A 6,245-nucleotide genomic window follows, 5' to 3' on the forward strand; every position below is an offset into this window, starting at 1 on the left:
GGCGTAGTATTAAGCTTAATGCTTTGGACGGTTTAAAAAAAAACTAGTGCGAACACCAATTCTCGGGATTAGTTGCCAAGCGGACGCCAGGCTCCCATGAGCCGTGGCAAAATGCCGGGAAGCGCGAGGAAGATGATGATGCTTTGGACAGTTTAAAAAATAAATGGAGCAGTGTTCATACGTAGATTTAAAAGTTCCTTCAAAGTTAGAAATTGCACAAGAAAATTACTTATGCGAGATAAAACATACACGTGTAACTCAAGGGTGGCATGAACAGTTATGGCTATGTGAGAAATGTGAGGTAAAATGACTAAATTACACGCTACAAAAATATGCACTTCTATTCAATCGTGCACATAGCTAATGGCTAATAATATAGATAGCCTCAATGTGTCACTACATGCATTTTCATTGGGATAATTCTCAAAGATAAAAAAAGATAAAGATAAAAAATAGTTTATTCAAGTAGGCATATTACAATGCGCTTATGAACGTCAAATAAACCTTTACCGGCTCCAACCGTACACCTCTGCCCCGAGAAGATTTAAATCCCCCCTCAATTGGAGGAGGGTATCCCAATATGGGACCGGCAACAAACTCGGCGGGACACATCTTTTCAAAACATTATTACATCTTATAATTAACATGCATTACAAGTAATTAAGAAAAATACAATTTAAATTACTATAGAATTCATGCAATTATACTCAGTGAGTACATAACTTTATACAAAGGAGCATTCGACTAGGAAGTCACTGCATAAGTGGATATGACCAAAACCACAACTGGCGAATTTCACGGTGACTCAATAATCTTTAAATCTTTATAATATTCGTCATCATCATCATCATTCTAGCCTTCAGTCGCCCACTGCTGAGCATAGGCCTGTCTTCGTGTACGCCACTTATCCCGGTCCTGGGCTAGTCTCATCCAAAAGTGCCCTGCGAATGTCATCCACCCAACGAGCCAACGGACGCCAGGCGCTTCTTTCATCCGAAAGCGGCCACCAATCCGCCAATTTGGTCCACCTGCCATCACTCTGCCTAGCAACATGTCCCGCCCAACTCCATTTAAGGGTCAAACAGATCACTGTGTTATGTCTTTCCTGTAGACATACACGAGAGTTAAGGGCTATAAAGGTTAATTTTCTTATTTAACCCTTATCCACGTGAAAAGGTCCTCCTTTTATTTAAAGAACTATGATAAAATCATTACTTACATGGGGGCTATTCATAAATTACGTCATTTCAAATTAGGGGGGGGGGGGTCTGGACATCGGATGACGGTAGCATGCAGTAGGAGGAAATGGGGTCATTTGAAGCATGATTTTTGGATGATTATAGGGGGGGGGGTCAAAAATCCTCAAAAATCGATGACGTAATTTATGGACAGCCCCATGCCCACAAGCTGTTAACTATTGCCCACAGGAGAGAAAACTAGTGTGTTATCGCGAACTGTACATTTTTCTCTCCTGTGGGCAATAGTTAACAGCTTGTGGGCATGTAAGCAATGATTTTATCATAGTTCTCTAAATAAAAGGAGGAGCTTTTTACGTGGATAAGGGTTAAATAAGAAAATTAACCTTTATAGCCCTTAACTCTTGTGTATGTCTACAGGAAAGACATAACACAGTGATCTGTTTGACCCTTAAGCTTAGTGATGACGTCACCCACGTCTCGCACCTTGGTATAATATTCGTATCGGTGGTTTATTCCCAAAAGCGAAATGAGTTACAAATCTCCCACAACATGATATCATATGTTACTCGTATCTTACAACATTCCAATCAAGAATATAAGTTACGAGATATTTTTGCTTTTTGATCATACGTTTACTTTGAATTTGTTTCGTGTCACGATTTAAGCGATAAATAATGGCGGAGTGGACGTTTGAGAAAATTTTGGCAGAGCTTTTCGTACAAGACGATACAATCATGAATCTTATGGACTTCGTATAAATTCTATAAATAATTATATTTGGAGGTATTATAAGATCAGTTTTCTTTTACTTTTAGAATACAAACGTCATTGAAAGTACCAATTGGTCTAACCATCTGTCACACGATTAAAAATACGACTCACTAAATTTGTCAAAATAATTGCTCAATTATCCGTAACAGACCTTCCAAACTTGCAACTCACTCTCACGTTAACATTATTATACAGGATGATTCATGAGACGTGAGCAGGACTAATCCTGCACACTCAGTAACTGATAATTGATCGATCACCGTCGTCTTTAGGAGAAACAACAACACTTTTTCCTATTTTTTAACTTTTTGGTGAGGGCAAATTTAATTCTCAACAATCATGGTCACCCTACAGGACCTAATTAATAAACATAAAACCTCTTTAACCGTAATGGCATTTTGATACGAAGAAAATAAGCTGTCAAACTTGAGTGAGATACGAGCTTCGAGCAACACCGGCTTCCGACACATCGGAAGGGAGGGGTCCAAGCGATATCTCACCGTACAAATCTTTCTGCCATTTTTCGCGGGGGGAAAGGTGCACACAGTCGCACTTCTCACACACTTACATACAAAATCCAATCTGTAATGACGACACAAATACATAGAAAATGACACACGTCAAAGACAAATCTTGCAAACCTCGATCTCTTTTTGTGTACGGACGAGTGACAAGTGTCACAACACGCACACTAACACATTTTCGTTGAAGTATGTTATTGTATTCTGAGAGATGAGAAGTCGGATTTGTCGCTCGACCGATCCGCAATTTGTACTGAGCGAGCAAAATCGATAAATCCAACAATTACATGAGACTAAAATATAATAATTGTGTTTTAATGTAATTAAACGTATGATATGTAAAAAAAAATATTACAGGTGAAATGTAACACTTTCTTTTTGTACATTTGATATCCCCGACCTCTTTTTATAACAAAAAACCGAGATAACAGGCATTTTTGTGCAGCAGTGTTCACGCGCGCGTCTGGACTCGGTCTAGTGAAAAATCCAAGTGCAACTAGTTTTATTACCCGCGCTAGATTAGATTGACGCGCTAATCTTGTAGTAATGACATTCAATTTGACACAGAATATCGGTAGTTTAGTATTCTAATTTTAGGGTGACCATGCATGTCGTAAAAAAATTAATAACTTTTTTTTCAACACGACTAGAAAATTAACGTTAACCTCACTAATACTGATACGAAATAGTTGCTTATAATTAACGATATGCGCAGTGTTAGCTGCTCACGGTGTGCTCACGTCTCCTGAATCACCCTGTATACATTATTTCATGGTATACCACACCAGCTATCCCTCTCTTTCAAATAAGTTTCTCCCATCTCTTTCAGATGGTAACAAAAAGGCGTCGCCTATTGTTGGTGACACGTGGTAGCAATTAGCGGGGTTTAAGCCAGGTATTTGTTGTATAAACATCTGTTGCGATGGTGGACAATAGTGTTATCTGGGTAACAGCCGGTAAATTACCTCCCGGGATTATAACTGAACATTATGTCTTGTTCTTCGGCCTTGGGAGGAACTAAGAAAGAAAGACGGACAGGTGCGGATATGATAAAACCAGCGTTTATCTTTGTCGGAAATTATAGAATGCTTGTAGATTAGCCCTCTTATTCATAAACGCGCTACAAGCGTCAATTAGCTAATAATCGTTTGTCTTTATCTGTCATTTTGACTTATGTATTGGTAAGAAAGGGATAAAACATAATTTAACTAAATCAGGCCTGTAAAGTTTTATGAATAAGGGGGTAGGAATCTACCTTTTAGGTATGATTTTATTTAATCAATCGATCGTGCTTTCCGGGGTTAGTAAATGAAGTTTATAATAGCTTTCGGCAAAAAAGATGATATATTATCATTGGTGAACTGTCAAGTTTTTTTTCTCAGTTTGAATATGGCTGAATATAATTTTTCGTAATATACCTATCACTATTACGGGTCATGAAAAATTGCATCTCTACATTTAATAGAGGTGTATTATATAATTGAGAATATATTATGCAAAAAATTTACAAATAAGACACGTAAGCACATTACCTACGATTTTATAATCGTGGGTAGATAAAATCACTACCTACACCTTATAAGTCAAAGTCCCCCGCCGCGTCTGTCTGTGTTTGTATGTTTGTTCTCGATAAACTCAAAAACTACTGAACGGATTTTCATGCGGTGTTCACCTATCAATAGAGTTATTCTTGAGGAAGGTTTAGGTTTATAATTTCTTAACCCGTGCGAAGCCAGGCGGGTCGCGTCGGGCTAGTATAACTTAAAATTGACGAGGAATGGTATGAATCTAGGCGAACCCCAAATGCTACTTGTTTGCAAATACGAGTCATTCACAAATAATAGTTATGTTTATGCCGTGGTTAATGACTTTATTGCAAGTGGCTCGCTTGCGGGACAAAATTGACCGTAACCCGTCATTTGGGCGTCGGGCGACGAGACAGCAGGGCACTCTACTTCGAAATAATGCATCTACAGCAGGCCAAGCACATGATTGGCGCGACAGTATCTCGCCGCGAGATAGACTACCCGCCTTTTTGTAACTGTATTAATAAAGAGCGACGGGTAGTCTATCTCGCGGCGAGATACTGTCGCGCCAATCATGTGCTAGACCGGCTGGTAGATTGTATTTAGTTTACCCTGATTTTACCCGAATTAGGAGCGGGTGTCTTAATTTTTCTCATGCAGTCATACGGTCCGATTCGAACTCTAAGATAGGTACGTCAAATATTACGGCTAGATACGATATGGATTAGATGTCAGTGTCAAATGTGACGTTTCTTCAAACAAAAACGTCACTTTTGACACTGAGATATCTAATCCATATCGTATGTAGCCGTAATTTTAACGTAGCTTAAAGTTCGAATCGGGCAAGCATACCTCTTTTGCCTTTAGAGGTAACAATAACACATCCTTATTAACTTGATACTGGGTTTTTGATTTTGTAAAACCAAATATAGAATATAATTTTGGTACGTACTTATCCAAGTCCTCGCGTGATACCATACCTTATTGAAAACGGTTGGCTATTATTTCACAAAATGATTCACCAATGGTAATTTTACAATTAAATATGTCTATGGGTAGCAGTTCGGTTCTGTACGGGATGCTAATTTAAACTTACACTCCGATACCAAAATAATGTATCTTTATTATTAGACATAGAGATTTTTCTAGCACGAACGAGGCAACGCTAGTGACTTCCTTCCGATATTTAGTTTATCGATACCTATATATAAGTTTCATATACAAAGGTCACATTTGGAAATAAATGGACAAGAATAAACTAAATATCGCACGGAAATCCCCGTTCGTGCTAGAAAAATCTCTATGTCTATTTATTATCTCGTCAAATGAGCTAGTAAAATAAACAATGTCTTACGAACAGACAAACGGTGTTTATAAAATGAATGTGCAATTTATCACATTGAAAACAGATAATTAGGTATTCAGAAAAAAACTAAACAGAATCAAAGTATGTTTGGGCATAATTTATTTAATCTTTATAAAATTTTAAATTACAACTTTATTTTGAAGTAGAGTAACTTCTCCGTCAAGCCTGTGCCTCCGTTACCGAATCGGCCACCGCGGTAGTTTTCTCGTTAACAGTGTAATTGTTTAAATTGTCATAATTTCACCCGCATAATGTAGCCACATAAATATTTATTCATCGGGCCGGTAATTATCGAAGGGGGTCGATTCAGCTGATTTTCAAAGTAAAGTTGGTTAATTTTCGAAGTGATATTTTGATTGTATGGTGACACTGCCTAGTCACTTATTCCACTTGGAGCTCATTAATTTCTCACGTGTCAAATCGCAGTGCATTTTATTTAGGTATTTATTCGGATTGAAAACACCTAGGTACTTATTTACTCTTATGCGTAACCGATTGTTATGTAAGAGATGAAACCAAATCGGGTGTATTTAAATCTCAGTGTTAATAAACTAACGCAAATTATAAAAAAAAACTATTTATATAGTGATCGGTTCAAAAGTTATAAAGGTACTTTTAATGTATGACCCAAACAACTGATGTATAGTAGAAACAGCGCTTGGCCCAAAGACCTGACGAATCATAGGTACATTATTTATCTATTATCAACCTCTGCAGTTCCAGAGCAGTGCTACATAGTACAAAATTCATCAATTCATATTAGATATACTACACTAACTAAAATAAAACAAGGAGCGCCCAATTTTTAAAGATACGGCACTTATTCCGTAAATCTCTCGGAGAAGATATCCGCAAAATCGAG

Source organism: Cydia splendana, chromosome 9, assembly GCF_910591565.1.
Source record: "Cydia splendana chromosome 9, ilCydSple1.2, whole genome shotgun sequence".
In the NCBI taxonomy this organism is placed as follows: Eukaryota; Metazoa; Arthropoda; class Insecta; order Lepidoptera; family Tortricidae; genus Cydia; species Cydia splendana.